Here is an 18,464-nt window from a genome sequence, read left to right on the forward strand (position 1 = left end):
AAAAATTAACTTCCCTAATGAGTGATCTAAAAGCAGCATTGATGTTTATGGAAAGCAGCCTCTAAGATGCCCCATGTCTCCACCTTCCTGGTATTCGCACTCCTGTACAGTCCCCTCTCACACTGTATCATGACTGGTCTGAGAGAAAGCAAAAGCATTATGATAAAGTGATGATATCTTTGCAAGATTAGGTTATAAAAAGACTGTGGTTTCCATCTTGGATCCTCTCTCTCTCCCTTTCTCTCTCCTTCCCTCCCTCTCTCTCTCTACCTCCCTCCCTCTGACAAATCTACCTGCCCCCCGGCCCCGCCGCCCCACACACAGACATATACACACAACCTACTCATTTGTTCTGGGGGAAGTCAGCTGTCAGGTCTTAAGGACACTCAGACAGCCCTGTGGCAAGGCTTATGTGGCAAAGAACTGAGGCTTTCCAGCTCGTGAGGAACTAAGGTACATCAACAACAAGCGTGTGAGCTTGGAAGCAGATTTTCCAACCCCAGTCAAGCCTTCGGATGACTGAATCCCCAGCCAGTAGCTTGACTGCAACCTTGAGGAAGATCCTGAGCCAGAACCACCCAGCCGAGCTGTTCTTGGATTCCCAATCCACAGAAATTATGAAATAATGTTTATTGTCTTCAACTGCTAAGTTTTGGGGTAATTTGTTACACAGCAATAATTAATATAGTGTTTTGGGTTTTACTTATTTTAACATTAGACAGTGCTCATGCAAGCTTTTCTCTTATAAATAATGAGGTACAGAAATTCTTCCCCCATCTCCCACATATCTCTAGAAATTCCTTAAAGCAGCATTTCTCGAACTTGAGTAAGATATCATCTTTCAAAGAAAAAAGCCTAAACACTAAAAAACAGAATCATAAAAAGTATTTGGGTACCTGTTACCTGTGAAAGGTGAGGAAGGGCTGGGGAAAGGAAAAGAAGGGAGGTAGCCGAGGGAAGGGCTATGACTATGGGCTCTTGGAGTTACTTCAGGTCCTGTATGCACATTTTACCTATAATTACAGACCAAGTCCATTTTCTAAGAAAATATATAATGGACAGGTTTGGATCCAGTAGTAAATAAATAGAAGGAACTCATGACAATAACTATAAGAAATAGTTCAGTAAGAGAATATAGCAATAGCCCAAGAATATACTATGAAATAAGGCTCACAGTCCCTAAATGAACATAGTTCTGATGTCTGAAGTTCAGCATTTAAGCTTGCTCTTCACTGGCAAAAGATCATGACATACAGAACCTGGAGCTCTCAGTACACTGGGACTTTCTCTACAGGTCGAATGTGACTTTATAATTTTGTCCCATAATAATTAGAAGAATGTATAACTTTGAGACTGAAAACATACAACAGAGAAAATCTAAATAAATCAGCATGTAAATAAACAGAACACATTTTATATTCTAATAATTTCACTAAGTTTATTGATTTTTATAAAATAATTCACAGTTAAAACTAAAAACTACTAAAACATTTTTGAAAACTTGAAAAAAATCACCACAAATCTAACTCAGACAATCACTGTTAACATTCTGGTGAACATCCTCATACAAACATAAAGATACCAATCCCTTCACATACACACATGCATTCATATATTCAATTTTACCTGCTACACATGCTACTCTATAACCTACTTGTCTCACTTGTTGTGACATCCTTCTAAGCAACTAAAAACCATCATTGTTAATAGCTGCATTGTATTTCAGTATCGTAAGTAGTAACCAAAATTTATTTGACCAGGCTTTTTAAACATGTTCAGGTTTTTTACTATTTTATAGATATAATCTGCATCCTTATGCATATAACTTTTTACATTTGCATTGTTGGTAAATTCTTTGGAGTAGAACTGAGTTAAGGAATACAAAGCATTTTAACATACACACGAACCTTCAGAAAGAGGGCATAAAGAGAATGAGTTTTTAAAGAGCAGCTAGAGCACAAAAGCTATCTTGCACATATGTTTAAAAACAATATAGTTAATAAGACAGTCGTAAGGGCCGCATAGTATTCCAATAACACTTCATGACTAGGGGCAAATGATAAATAAATGTTTTAATACAACAAGACACAAAATTGTTTTTACACTGCTGTCCCAGGTCGGGTGCTAGTTCTTAAAAACTACCATGGATTCCTTCATGGTCTCTCTCTTCCCTCACTTACTGGCTGCTGTAAAAATGCAGGATTCGAAGGCCTGGGGGATGAAGCCACTGGATGAATGAGTCTGGGTCTCAGGACAAACCCTCTCACTCCCAATCCACACTGAACTGAAAATAATGAAAAGTAAATCGCTGCATTGAGTCACTGAATTTTGGAGATGTTTTTATAAGCACAGATAGCTTACCCAACGATAACAGGCTATCTCTAGGTGGTTTATTGCTGGTTTTTATTTACTAACGTATCTATATTTTCTAAACATTTTACAATGAGCTTGTATTATTTTACAGTCAGAAAGAAATTATTTTAAAAAATAGTGCTGAACACACACATGCACACAGTATGTTATTATGTCAATTTCTTTGAATTTCATAAATTTTTAAATCACTGAAAACAAAAACATTATCATTTAAAAACTAAATATTGTATGCTATTAATTTCTGAAGAAGCTGAACTTTGTGGCTAGTTATCACCTGAGGGTGCCACAAAACTTCCCTGTGTGCCAGTGTCAAAGAGCAGCATAAACCTTGAGGCAAGATGGAAACGGTGTCCACTGACCTGTGACGGACTAGCTCTATGACCTTGGGCAAGTCCAGGAAATGTTTCATTTCTTATTGCGCAAAATGAGAAAGCTCAACTATACAACCCCTAACGTCTCTGAAAATTCTTTTTTCCAACTAGCATTTTCTTTCTTTATGATGCACCTGATGTTTCCGTAACTCTCCATCCCCCAGAAAACCCACCTGCTCGTCCTTAGAGTTCAGTACTAGGTCACTTCTGGAAAGCAAAGAACACGATAGCCCAGGTAGGAAGTCAAATAACAGAAAGAGTCTGTATTGTTTGTGGCTAAAGCAACAGTTGCTCGAAGAGGGATAGTCTGTTTTTCCTCACCTAACTTCTAACTCCAGCAGGCTAGTCACGACACTACTTTCCATTTCTAGGCAATGATCTGTCTATCCCTCTATGGAATATTCTCATACCTTAAAAAGCCAATTTGAATTTAGAAGATCATATATATGACAGTACTCCACAAAGTGGGAAACATCTACAGGCATATCAAGTTTTATTACGCTTTACAGATTTTTTTTAAAATAAATTGATGGTAGGCCTCTCTGCCGGCAAAAAAAGAGTACAACTCACTTTACTGCAGCGGTCTGGAACGGAACCTGCAACACCTCTGACGTACGCCTGTATCAAAAAATTTAAATGTGACAACTTTTAAAAGGAAGGTGTAATTTCTAAACTATAAATGAAGACGTTCACATGAGAAATATCAAAACTTAGAGGAAGTATAAAGAATTCCAATGCTGATGGGGTGGGGTTGGGGAATGGGGATGGAAAAGGAATAGAAGAGTTATTACCCGTTAAAAAAAGGAAACCATAGATGATCCATATGTTCCAGAAGATGATGTTATGTTCCATAAAAGAGTAAGTTTAAGGATATAGTACTGTCTAATATAACGCTAAGGAAAAAATGTTCATTTTATAGTTTAGTATGAAGAATCCCCACCTCAACTCCATCTGGGTTTTGATGGCCTAGTCATAAATACTACTTAGCATTAAACAGACCATTTTTAGTTATTCAGTAAAAGGCAAGCCAAAGCTAACAGATACATGGTCTTCCAAATACAACTGAAAATAAAACATTGTCTCATGGTTTGGTTTGGTGGTTAATGGTAAAAGAACTATTTCTTTTCCAGTAAGAAGTTACATTTATACATTACATGTCCCAAAACCTGAAACATGGCTGGTTAAGCTTTTTTGATTTAATTTAATTTATGCTCTGGCTCAAACTTAGAAGCTTGAATATATTTAGTATTTTCTATTACTCACAATATGACATAACTTTCCAGTTTTCCAACCTGGGGATGATTCAAGATCCACATTTAGCTGTAACATTTTAAAAACCATTCTCAGATGTCACATTTAAAGAATTCATGGAAAGCAAAGAAATGCTTAAAATCCTTGATGTATATTCAAGTTAGAGAATATAAATAGTAGGCTTCGGTATAGATAAGCAATTTGTTTATGCTTAGAGTGTTACTAAGTTGACAGTCTCGAAATAGAATTAATTATGACAGTATCTTGGGTTATTGAAATCTCTGGTCTTCTTTCCAGTTCAAATGAAAACAATTACAGATTAGGTAAACTGCTACTAAAATGTCTCTTTACCTAACAGTTGAATTTAAAACAATTATGTTTTATTTTATTCTTGAAAAATATATAATTTAAATTAGAAAATAGCTTGTTAAAAAATTTCTAGCCTATCCATAGTAAGTGTAAATTTTTAAATAAGGAAAATTATGTTTACAAAAACCACAAAATGCCCCCCAAAGATAACATCAATATAAATTTAAAGACATACTCCACAGAAATGAACATTTCTATGTAAAACTGACTTATAATACAGATTTTAAAAGAAAAAATTTAAACATGAGCATTATATCCTCCAGGCTGAGATATCTGTAACTGCCAAATATAATTTTATTTGTGATTAAAAAAAAGTAATCACAAAAATAAACTCTGAGATCTGCTAATATTTTTTAAGGGCACTGATTCCCCAAGTGTATTCTAAGAAACAAGAGTTTCATAGGTTATTAATACATCTTACTAGAGAGACTGATTGCCTTGGTCTATGTGACATATTTAATTCGAGATACATTGAATTTTTTTTAAAGGTAAACCTGGTCCTTGGCAATACTTCTCAATCTCTGTTATGCTAATATACATTATGAGAAAGAGTGCAGAAAGTAGTTTCCCAAACGTATTTGGAACTGCTTTTCTTGAGAAATCTCTTAGAACTAATGATCTGCAAAACATACTGTGGGAAATGCTATGCTGGGGCATGAGGTTTCTAATGTGAAAATGACAATGTATTACACTTACACAGGGTTAATCTTACAAAGGACCCATATTAGTTCTTTAGGTCTAATCCCCACCTGTGAGGTCTGAATTCTTCCTCATTTGTGCCAAGTGGTCTTTGACTACCTGCCTGCTAACCTCGGAGTATTAGAGTTTATTCTACACAGTTAGTTGCCTAGAGTTATCAGGTTTAACCCATCTCCACTTCAGTATCTTTCTTGTTCATAGCGATTATGGAGGAAGCAAGTTGTGATCCCAGGAACTCAATATAGAAATGAAAAACAAATGAGTACAGCACGCTGAACTTATTGTGTCTGTTACTTATTATGTATGAAAATGCATGAAGTATTTGCACTATATATATTACAATGTTTATACTATATGCATTTTAATAAAGCCCATGAGAATTCTAAATTAAAAGTTGAAGTATAGTTACTATAAAAATAAGAACACTGCTCCTATGAAATTCTATTCCCCAGAAATGGACTCATCTGATTAGTAAAATTGATCTGCCAGCTGGATGAATCCCAAGTAAATTTCAAACTGGCACTTGGCAAAATCTCCCTGTACCCGGAATTTAACATGGAACGCAAATTAAAAATGCATTCTGGGACTGCACTGAGACCCAAACAATTGTAAAGTGAATATATTCAACGTGTCTTCTTTATACTAAATTTGATAAATGAGCAGTTTAAATAATACTTCAAATTCTGTGCTTAATTCTGCTTACATCTATTCTGTTGGCATCTAACTCTGGATTAAGAAAGACTGACATCTGGTAGTTATAGCAACCCTTTACCAGGTCGGAAGTTGAAGACCATGAGCCTCAAAGAAATGCAAACCAGGTTTATTGCTATGAATATATCAAATCTTTTTGTAAAAAATAGCTATTCAATAGGGCTTTTCACTTAAAAGAGAAACACCATCTGTGTGCTTTCGTGCTCATGCATTATATAACCAACTTACAAAAGTCAAGTTTTAAAAGGGGTTAAAGGGATGAAAGATTAAATTAAACAAGTACTTGGGTCCACATTTCCTTCATCCACAAGGCTGCCACTGTCCCGTTTATAAAGCCTAGGGATGAGAGCCAAATTAGCCCTATTTATGCTGGCCGTTTAATTTAACTCTAAGTTCTTTTAATCATAATGTGAGTGAGTGCTCTTAGGTATACATTTTTCCCTCGCAATGAAGTTTCATATAGGCAGTACTCCAGGTGACGAGTAAATAATTAATTGTATTAAAAACAGCAGCAGCATGTATACAGCACAGAGGCACACACAAAGTGTTTCAAAGTCATCACAATCTTATTAGATCATGAAGGAAGGCCAGATATGGAGAAAGACAATTACGATCTTTGATTCTATAATTTCCTAAGGTTACCTGGTTAGGGTAACAGTAGGGCTAGGAAAACTGAATCCATACTGCCTAGTCAGGAGTTTTATTTTCTGTCTAGTACATCAGAGTTTCTTCCATTAAATAATAGTATTTTACAGTTTACATAGCTTTTATTATTATAAATATAATGTGCATATATATGTATAAAAAGAGCTTTACAGTCTGAACTTGCCCAAATCTCCCTGCGGCCCACCTCCATTCTAGCTTTACTCTTTGAATCTTTGTTTTTCTTTCTCTCCTTATCGTTCCAGTCGCCACCATCTGCTTGACTCTAAGTAAAGGCAGTGGTGAGTAAATGCAGCATCCAACTTCCCAGAGCACTCATGAATTGTGATTACATTTACTCTAATTTACAGACCAGCATGCCAACATATGGACTACTTCTCTTTCCTCTTAGTCTTAATGCAATAATGTCAAGGACACAGCCATTAAGAGATGACCTAGGATTATACAAGACTTATCCAGCTCAACATGCTTATTCTATCTCATTATTTTACTTCAACCCTCTTTGTCTATAAAAAGCCCTTTCCTTCTATGGCCGGTCTCTGAAATCTAAGATGTGATATTCCTGGCATTTAGAGAAGGAGATCCTTCTTGTATTTCTTCCTGAAGGTATCTGAAACATACTCTGAGTTTCAAGGTGGAAAAGATACTCTTTCACATGAAGGTTTTAGATGATCTATCCTGTTCAACAGGCTGTCAAAAAGTCTCTTCACTAATGGGCCACTCACTAGGTACCAGAGAGGGGAACAGTGTGGCCTGGACTGAGGGGTACTGAAGTCATTCACCAAGACAAAGGAAAACAACTCAACGATCAGTCAACACCATTTGGCAAGAGACCCCTTCATATATAGCACTCTGCTTTGTGCTAAAGGACACACACAGTTACTGGAAAACAGGAGGAGAGCATAATATAGCAGAAGGAACAATGCCTCTAGAATCATACTTGGGTTGGAATCCTGATTCTGCCACTTACTAGCTGACCCGGGGCAAAAATCACGATATATCTGAATCTCTTTCTTTATCTTCTATCAATCTTGCAGAACTGTTTGAGGATTCGATATTTTATGTGAGTATTCAAGATTTTACTTAAAGTACTTGGCACAGTATCTGATACATGGTAGATGCCCGATAAATAGTAGCTATACATTTAATTTTTTCAATCACCTGTCTTCAAAGAAGAAGCTGGTCAGAAGTTAGTGACAATTAGAGGTGGTGGGTGGAGTAATTTTAAAAAACTACCTCATGAATTAGGAGAGTTAGAGCTTGCTGGCAATAGCTCTCAAAACAGCCCTGTAGTACAACATGGCCCAGCCAAGTCAGCTGGACTCACTGTGGCTAAGGCATCCAAGGGAGCATTTTCCCAAACCTCTGCAAACTCCCAATAGTAAGACCACAACATAAACTCTTGTCTTTATAACACCATTGTACAAGAGAAATAAAACACAAGCCAAAAATGCTTTTTCATTTTCTAGTAGCCACATTAAAAAAAGTAAAAAGAAACAGGTGAAATTATTTTAATATATTTTATTTAACCCAAAATATCACCATTTCAACCTGTAATAAATATAAAACATTGAGTTATTTTACATTCTTTTTCTCATACTAAGTCTTAAAAATCTAGTATGTATTTTACATTTAGCACATCTCAATAAAGTCTAGCTATATTTCGAGTGGCCAAGAGCTACAGCAGCTAGTGGCTACTGTATTGGACAATTGGGCTCTACAATCCTGGCACCAAACCTGTTCTAAGTCCAAAGAATCTACCCTAATATTTGTTATTCCACAGTTCTGCGAGGGACCTTAAAAGCCTTGTTATTAAAAGATCTTACTTTTAAAATACAAAAGTCTCTGAAAAAGCAGTGAAATTATCAGCTAACATTTCGACAAGAATTATCTGAGACCAGTTAGCCACCTAGAAAGTCAAGAGGAAATAAAGCAAAGGAAAGCTAAAAAGGAGGTGCTGAGAAGGATTTCTTAAGAAAACCAAAGATGTATTTGCCTGGTTCACAGTTTAGCTTAGATCCATGCCACTTAAATTCATCTCACAAATCTTCTTGAGGTTGCTAAGCCCTAGAATACTATAGTCATACCTATATATCCAAAGCTCACAGTCAGCTATGACAAAAATATATACAGTAAGAGCAGCAGGGAGCTGCCAATCACATTTCTTGATTGCCCATTAGTAGGATGTATTCCAATCAGGTCAGGACCTTCGAAATTCTACAGTGTTTAATAATAAGACCTCTGAGAGGGGTTACTAGCATAAGGTAAAAGTCTGGACAATTTCAGAAAGCTGAAAATTATAAGAATCCTTTATCTCTGAGGTGTCATGATAATCCATGCATTTGGACAATTATGCTTTTGGCTATGTTGTTTGTTAAAGTTCAACTGCAACTGTAAACAACGTTCAATCAGGTAAGAAAAGTCTATGTCATATGGTTTGGGTTTTTTTTGCAATTCAAAAAGTACTTTCAAAGTATATAATGTAAAGTGCAACGAGATGCTGTTGGCAAAGAACTAGACTTTCAAATGTGACCGATTTCCAAGAGCATTACCATACATGCAGCCTACACACTGCATGAGTATAAAGTTTTGAAAAGTTCATATCTAATCTAATCATCTATTCAGAACTCCAAGCTTTCCCATTTCAATGATGTCTCAAATTTTCAAGTAAACTTCTCAAAATGCATAGCAAATCAAATATATGTGTATGATTGAAAACTCCCTCCTCCAAACTAGATTCAGAACACACACCATCACGCCATATAGCTAATGTCATAATAAGTCCCCATTCTATCTAAAAATACAAATGATGTTAATGCATGAATAAGAACAAAAGGTATTTTGCATTATAATGTAAAGTTAAGTCACAAAGTGGTAGTTTTTCTTCCATTTAGAAAAGTTTTCTTTAGTTCCAATTACCACAGAAGTTTACAATCATCAGTATACTATCACTTAGTAGGCTAGCCTTCCAAAGTAGATGCAAAACATGTTTAAATTCCAAATTTAATAGCCCCTGTGATAAAACTTTTAAAGAAATGGAAAAATGACGCATTTTATCCTATCTAGGAAAAGATGAAAAGAATTATCTTTAGTAACTGAGATTTTTTCACTTAAATAATTGAAACAAATTTAGAAACATTTGCAGATGCTATTTTTACTGATTAATGGAATAAGTATACTGAAATAAAATTGGTAAAATTAATCTCTTAATATGTAAACAATGCAGAGTATGAACTGTTTCATATCATTACTTTGTGAACCTTTCAGATAATGGTGCTAAATTAAAATCCCAATTAACCACAATGCTTAGGGACTACTTTATTCTGGACAAACACTGAATCCTAGTCAATACAGTAAATGGGCTGTCTTATTATATTTCAACATTCATTTTAGGTATGCCTCCTTCCCCTTCCTTTCTCAGAAGCAGGGATTTGGGAGTGGAAGGGGTAAATAAACAACAATCATTTATTTATTCAACACATATTTTCTGAGCACGTCATATGTACCGAATACATAGGACATACTTGATATATGTAATCTTATTTAATCTTCATAGCAACTTAAGAGATAGTTTTATCCCAGTTCTACATATAAATAAAGTAAAAAGGCTCAGAGAAGTTAAGTAACTTGCTCAGGGCCAATAGGATTCTAAATCAGTCTGATAGCAAAACCTGTCTTATTTGGACTACTCAATGCTGACTCTTCCTTTCTAGCTCAGCTCTCCTCACTTAAGCACAATCAACTGAATTTGCCCTCTAAAGTTCTCATTCAAAAACATTTTCATTTCTTTAGCAGTATTAATTATTGGTTATCACATTAAAAAGGCAAAAAAATTATTAAAACTATCATGATAGAGAATGGTTTAATGTTTTTATTCTCTCTGAAATGTTTCATTTTCCATTGAATTATAGAAAAGTACACGTAGGAATGGCAAGACTTTAGTCCCCCAAAATAAACATCTAGTGGAAGACTCCTCAACACTGATGTGGGACAAAAGAGAAAGATGTTTTAAGATGTGCTCTCCAATTTGGTAGCCACTAGTCACATATGACTACTGAGTACTTGAAATGTGACTAGTCTGAATTGATATGTGCTATAATGTAAAATACACACAGGATTTCAAAGAGTTGGCATATAAAAAAGTGAAGTATTTCATTATTTTTTCATTGACTCAATATTTCAATAAATCGATATTTTATTAATAGTGATTACATGTTGAAAGATAATATTTTTAAATCATGTTAAATATATTTTTAAAATTAATTTCTCACATTTCTTTTTTTTAGAAATGTGGCTACTAGAGAATTTAAAATTACGTATGTCTTTTTGGGGAGGGGACAGTAGTAGTCTAGGGCCTTCCTATGAGACTTCAAATCAAACTATGCAGGTTGTTTGTACAAAAGCCATCCACCTCTATCAAAGTCATCCCTGAACACAAGGCCCAAACCCTTATGATTAAACCTCTTAAAAGAAAATATAGTTGATGATCAAAAGAAAAACACCTTGGGGAAACCCATGTTATTAATTATTCTGATAAGAAATGACAAATAGGTGTCAGTTCTTATAGTAATAAGCCAAACAAATGTAGTCTTCTCTTCCATGTTCTCCCCCCTCCCAATCTTAAAAGCCATCACTCTAACTTCTGGTTTCATATACTTTCATGGACATATTTATCTTTACTGCTTAAGACTTGTACACAATATTAGGGTCTTTGTAAGGCAGATACATGTCTAATCGTTATGTTATACACCTGAAACTAACATAATATTGTATGTCAATGGTTGTTAAAAAATAAAATTGAAAGAAGATATGAGGGTTTTCATTCTGAATACTGATTCTAAGTACATAAGACTACGGAAGATACTGTATCAATGTGCACTGACTTCAGGATGCACGTGGAGGTTACTGCTTCCAATACAGCCCTGAAATCCACTTGTGTTCTTAAACATTTGGTCCTCCCACATTAGAGGACTCAAGAAATTTCAGGTAATTAAAGTTTCCATTTAATAGACATTTTATTCTCTATAAACCAAAATCTAGAAAAAAGCACCAGTAGAAGCTTTTAAAAAATATTGATATTAACTTAAATGTTACACAGTTTTCACAAAAACTGACCTACAAGGCTTCAAATATAAACTGTCGCCATGAAACATAGTCTCCAAACAGTTTAAATCAACTTAATAAATAAAACACTGAATTCAAAGTTCTCCAGTAAGTACCTGATCTTGGACCTATTCCCATTAAAACTGATTTTAAAGTAGATTCAAAAGACATCTTTTATCCTCATACTAAGATCAAAAGCAATTATATTTTATTTAGATCCCTACCATAATAATAGGATGTATTTAAAAAGGCCTTATTTTGAAAATACCATGCTATCTTGAGAACTGCCTTCTAAAACTATTGTCATGAACCAAACACCATAGCAAAACATTAAAAAAAATAAAAACAAATCTGATAGATTCTAATTAAAGCCCTTGATATGATGCAACATAAATAAAATACATTCTTGATAGCTAAAAATCTTATTTGATAAATGAGTTTCATCACGAAATTAGATTATATATAGATGACAAATTATAATGTACATTTGAAAATTATATAATTGTATTAACCAATGTTACCCCAATAAGCTTAATAAAAAAAAGAAATTAGATTAAAACACTAACATTTCTAATATGACAGATTTCTTCCTTCACTGTGCCTTATGTAATGGCCCATTTAGTTGAAAATAATGGAAAATTAAGGCCATAAGTTCTATAGTCTATTTTACTCAAACAAATGACCTAAAAATGTTCCTTTTCATTGGAAGGTAGAACTGTTTCTCATTTAAAATAATATATTCTCTTCCAAAAGGAAAACTTAAGGCAGCCAAATACAACTAGTTTGAAATTTCAATCTAACATTCCTAAACATGTCAGAAACATTTACCATGTACATGACTTGCTTCAGTGGTGAGCATGCTAAACTGGAATATACAGAGGACCAGCATAGCTTTTTGTCAAGGTAACAAGAAAGTTCATTATGTTCCAGATTTTTTAAAGAATTTTTCACAAAACTTTCCCTAATTCGATAAAAGATTTAAAGAAACAAAAACAAAAAGGTACTATTTCTTGAAAAGCAGCTTCAAATCCATAAGGGACTGAGGTCTCTCAGTCTAAATCATGTTCTAGGGAAGGTCAAGTGTCTGGTGAATTCTCCCACCTCAGAACTGCATGAATGGGTTAAGATGGCTAGTAATGTGATAAAGTAGAAAAAATACAGTACTGAGAGTCAGGAACGACAGTTGTGAGTCTAGATCAGCCACAAGTGACATATTATCTTGAACATGTCACTTCATTTAATCGGACCAGGCCCTTCATACATAAAATGAGATGGGGGTTTCTAAAGTTCTATGAGTCTAGATTTCATCCCCATCTTTCACTCCCATTTGACTCTCCCAACTTTAAAGTTTACAGAAAATTCCACTTCCACTCATAACGGAAAGCCTAGATGATTCACAAAGGAAGAATTTTAGCATCCAAAGAGATTTGCAAACCTGGAGAGCCCCTACATCTATTACTGGGGAAACTTCCTTTTTATTGGGTGGTGGAGGCAGAAGTCGCCTAGCACCACTTTGCAGATTCCTAACTCTCTCATAATTATCAAACTTCCTCTCCGACCCAACAACGTAGATTTGCACAGCTGAGGGGTGAGGTTCCTGCCAATTATAATGAGGATATGGCTCTTTACTTTAAAAGATGTGTCGAAGGCTACAGGTTCTGTGCCCCTGGTCTCAACTCCAGAGGCTTCAATGTCAATCATAACCTTACTACATAGTACAGACCTGTATAGTTTCAAGTTATAATCTTGATTAGGTACAAGAATAACAGATTTTGTATCACCCAAAACCTTGATCTTAAAACAATTTTTCTGATCCAATAATACAGGAGGGAGGAATAGGGAGTTATTGTTTAATGATGGAGTTTCAGTGTACAAGGTGAGAAAAGTTCTAGAAATGGATGGTGGTGATGGGTACACAACATTATGAAGGTATTTATTACCAGTGACTACATATTTAAAAGTGGTTAAGATGGTAAATTTAATGTTATGTGTTTTTACCACAATGAAAAATACTGGGAAAAAGAAGAAAAGAAAAATACTGGAAGACAGTAAACACCCAGGACTCCGAGATGGCATCAGTTGTACCAGTGAAGAAGAAACTCATGGATGTTAAAATAGGGGCTAAGGTGAATAGAATACTAATGCAAGATTTCACCCCTAAAGGCAGTGTTGGAGTATTTCAAAGAGGTTACTACCAGTATTACAGGTATGTCACTGTGAAGAAGGGAAGCATGCTGTTGTTTCTATGGTGCTGGCAGCTTACATGCTTCTCAACTACTACCTTTCCTACAAGGAGCTCAAACATAAGCGGCTATGCAAGTACCACTGAAGAGGGCCCAAGGAGGACAGCACACTTTGCATTCCTGACCATGACCTTCTTTGCCTGCTACCACTCTTTGAAGAACTCAATATTACTGAATTATTTCTTATCTTAATTGAGAATAATGCCCAATAAAAGATGACTGGTACAAAAATAAAAAAATACATTGTAAATTTTTAAAGAAGGACTCCCTGCTCCTCCAAAAAAGAATATGACTATTATTTATAGTTTCCACACAGTAAGTACATTCTAAATACCATGAAAAAGATAAGAAACTGAGTCTAGTAACAGTAAATTTAGCATCACATAATCCCAAAGTTTAGGAGAAAATCTTATGATTTGTTGGGTGGCCAAAGGCAGAGTCAACAAAATAATGCCCAATACTAAAAGATTGAAAGTAATTTTTACTAGCTGGCATTACAGGGTAGATGCACAAACACAGAGAAGGCCGCTCATTCCTGAACCCTTCTTTGCCCTCCCTACTAGAGGATGTTTTTCTGGGAGCACTTCTCAGCTGGAATTTGCTTTGTAAGCATGCATCATTTCATAAGAGTTATGTCAATGTCTAGGGTAAGATATGAGTGAAAGACAATTACAATTACCATCTCCCACTTACTACACCTCTGCCTTAAGTGGAGGGGAAGCTAGAAAAACATACTCTTTAATAAAAAGACATAATGGAGCTGGAAACCATACTTAGGAGGACAGGGCTGGCTATTTCCCCAGGTTGTTCTGGGCCTAAAGCTATATTTCTTATGCAGCAATTTATCCACCAGGTGTATGAGGCAAAGTCTTGATACAGGAATTTAAAAATAAACAATGAAAAATATCTCTGGAATAATATACAAGAAAGGAAGAGAGCTGAGTGGTTCAAGGATAGGGTGACAACTTACTTTTCACTGTTATACTCTTGTGCTTTTTGGATTTTGTTCCATATCCTTATATTTCCTACTCAAAAATTAATTTCAAATACTTAAAAATGAAATTGATTTTATAAAAAAGTGGCTCAAATAGTAAGTTTACCTTAGAAACCAAGTCAATAAAATCATTCTTGCTTTTAAAAAACTCACTGAGAGTGCTCTTTACATTTCTGATTTTTAAACTTTTAATTGTATTTTATGACCATAAAGTATTTTTAATTTTATTAAGTTACTTTTGAATAAATGTTATTTTAAATATTATTTAATACTTAAAATTTTAAGCACAAAAGCAAATTTTACACCACAATATTTTAGAAGCTAGTTCTGTCAAATGTGGTACTTCCTTCCACCTATTTATAAAATCACTATGTCCTACTATAACACCCTCTTTGGTACATGTCTTATTAAAGGGAGCTACAAACAAACAAGCAAAAATGGCCATCGTGCCTGTAAATAAGCTATGAAAAACATTAGGGCAGCCAAATCTTATATTAGTTGTTTTATTATGCAAATGTGCAAAAAGTCTTACTGGATTGGATTCTCCACTAAATTTACACAGCAAAATCAAATGATTCTGCATGTGATTCTTTTGACATTTCTAATTGTTTCTTATACACAGTTACCATGTTTACTTTTGAAGTTTCAAGCTAAACCACCAAATGTTATTAAGGGGAAACTTCAAGATGGCACAATGACTTCCTGTAATGACAGCATACAATACTTGACACTGCAATGCTCAATGCCTTCAATTCTTTCTTTTATTATTCCACTACACAAAAGTTTAAAATGAAACACAAAACAGCATAGGGAGGCAGTTTCATTTGGAAACAAAAAGACTATTCTTTAGCCAAATTGTTGACTATTCAACCATTTCCAAATACACAAATGAAAACAAATCCAAAGATTAGACAATTGGGTAAGAGTTGAGAAGCAATAAAAATTAAAGAAAATTAAGAAATAGTCAAGTTTCTAAAGTCTTTTATGTACGGTAAGGAAAAGATACCTTCAAGACTTCTGAACCTACCAAATTTTTAGTAGTACAGGTGTTATTTTCCATCACAAATCAGTATCGGAAATGGAGTAGAATGCGACTTTTAAATTTCCATCCCGGTGATCAAATTGTTCCTTCAACCTCTGCATTGTTCAGCAAGATGCACGGATTTCTGCTTCCAAAATATCGCATTCTTCTCTTTCCAGTCTCAAAGTCAGTGCATTAGTTCATCTGCTTATCTTTAAAATACTTCCTAACTTATCTCTTTGACAACACTCTATCACAACACCAAGTCTCAGACACATCAGATTATGCCTCTCGTCTGCTAAATAAGTGTCACAGAATAAAATCCAAATTTCTCAAAATAGCACCAGGGCCCTCACGACACGGTTCTCTCAACCTTCCCTTCCCTCCACCTCCTCCCATCACATCCATCCCACAGACCTACATGCCTTTGCATATTCTATCATGTTGGCTGGTAATTCATCCTCCTCTTCAACATTTGAGAGCGCCTCTAAAGATCAACTCAAATGTCATCCTCCTCCATGAACTGTGTCTTCCCAGTAGGATAAACATTTCCCTCTCTGTGCCCACCTGCACTTCCTTTTAATTGCTATAGCATAACTTATTGCTATAGCATAACTCTCAGGCTGGTGTTGGTGTCAGTTACATAAGTGTCTCTCTTCCCCACTATGGTTCTTGTCTTATTCACACATGCTTCCCTTAAAATGCTAATATAAAAACCATTCAAATAATATGAACCTCTATTCTCTAAAAGTTTTTATTCTAATAAAGGAATATATAAATATCTATAGGTTCCTAATAAAATTAGAGGGTGACTTTTATGGCATATGAATTATATCTTTTTTTTAATTAAAAATAATGTTAGGTTATCTGGTATAGGAAAGTTAAAGATAATCCATTCATGTACTTCTTCAACAGACAACTCTTCGATGGTAATTATGTTTTTTAGAAGGTAAATACCATCTTGTGTTGGCTAGAAAAAAAATTACTGGGAATTGAGTTCTTCATAACTTTAAATTATAGGTATGAAGAAAAAAATTAAACCATCTTTATTGATTTAAGGCCTAAAAAACTTATTTGTAAACTGGTTCCTGTTCTCTGAAACCCATGGAAATGATAATCATAAAGACTTCTTTTGCTTTTCTAGGTCATCTCCATGAAACTGGCTATTTACAAGATTAATGACTCATCCATGACATACCAAGGACAAGATCACAAACTACCTCTTGATTTCGACCCACATGACCAAAGTATCTTAACTTTGTCTCTTTAGTGCAGTACTTCTTGCCTTCTCAACTTTCTATGGCAAAAGCAGTTCTATTTTAGAAATAAGGTTCACATAAGTTGTTCTCGTGTACATATGAGTACAGACACACACTTTTTTTCCTGGTAGATTTTTTTAAAAATTAAGACAAAATTCACTCTTTTAAATTGCACGATTCAGTGGTTTTTCATATAGTCATAATGTTGTGCAGCTATCAACATTATCTACTTTTAGAACTTCTTCATTACCCCAGAGGAAACCCAGTACCAATTAAGCAGTCACTCTCTATTTTCCCTACCCCTGGCCCTTGGCAACCACTAATCTGCTCTCAGTCTCTGGATATACCTAGTCTATGCACTTCATATACACATATACAATATGTGCCTTTAGCCTTTAGTGTCTGCATCTTTCACTTAGCATAATGTTTTCAAGTTTCACCCATGTAGAATATATCAGTACTTTATTCCTTTTTACTATCATTATTTCATTGCACGAATATACTACATTTATCTATCCATTAATCAGGTGACAGGCAGTTAGGCTGTTTCTACCTTTTGGCTCTTATGAATAATGCTCCTATGAACATTGATGTACAAGTTTTTTGTGTGAATATATGTTTTCACTTGAGTATACACCTAAGAGTAGAATTGCTGGGTCATAATGCTAACTTATATATTACTATTTTTAACCATTAAACTACATTAACTTTTTTAGGAACAGCCAAACTATTCCATTTTACATTCATACACATGTTTTTAAAGGGCAGTAACAACACTATTTTTATTTTCACATTTTGATTGAAAGCGAATTGTTCTATCTATAGAGAACAACATTTCTTTGGGACCAAGTGTCCTTAGAAGCTAAAATAAATTCAAGGTTTTACAAGATGAATTAAACCCCTTCAAAGCATAAATGTATATAATAGCAAAGTTTACTACAGCCAAGTTTTAAAAATAAAAGGAGAAAATGACAACTCTCAAATTTAGATCATTAGCCGATAACTATGCACCGATCTCTGGACTCATAGCAAATTCTTCCTCAAGATCTCCAAAATAGATGTCTTAACAGACATTTCAAACTTAACATGCCTCAAACTGAACTATTCTCTCCCACACCCCAAACTTGTTTCTCCTGCAAACTTTTGCTTAGACTCCCGACTTTGATGTCAAGTTTGACTTCTCTCTTACATATACACCCACATCCCAGTTAGTAAATCCTATTTATCTATAATTCAAATATATCCAGAATCCAATCAAATTTCACCATCTCTACCAGATACATTATCTTTCACCAAGATTAATGCATCACCATGGCCTAGTGTCAAAAGACAGCCAAAATAATCCTTTTTATCCTATGTCAGATCATGTCCCACTTCTGTTCAGTCACCCAGTGGCTTCCCAATACC

The 18,464-nt window shown here is 34.8% G+C and overlaps 1 protein-coding gene and 1 pseudogene across 5 annotated transcripts in view; one reads left to right on the forward strand and one right to left on the reverse strand.

Moving 5' to 3' along the window:
* ADD3 (adducin 3) overlaps positions 1–18,464 on the reverse strand; it is a 112,247-nt gene that overhangs the window by 80,735 nt on the left and 13,048 nt on the right. The gene's annotated exons all lie outside the window — the stretch shown is intronic.
* Positions 13,375–13,869, forward strand: LOC120609109 (ATP synthase subunit f, mitochondrial-like; annotated as a pseudogene).

The sequence above is a fragment of the Pteropus medius genome, unplaced genomic scaffold (assembly GCF_902729225.1).
Source record: "Pteropus medius unplaced genomic scaffold, Ma_sr-lr_union100, whole genome shotgun sequence".
NCBI lineage: Eukaryota > Metazoa > Chordata > Mammalia > Chiroptera > Pteropodidae > Pteropus > Pteropus medius.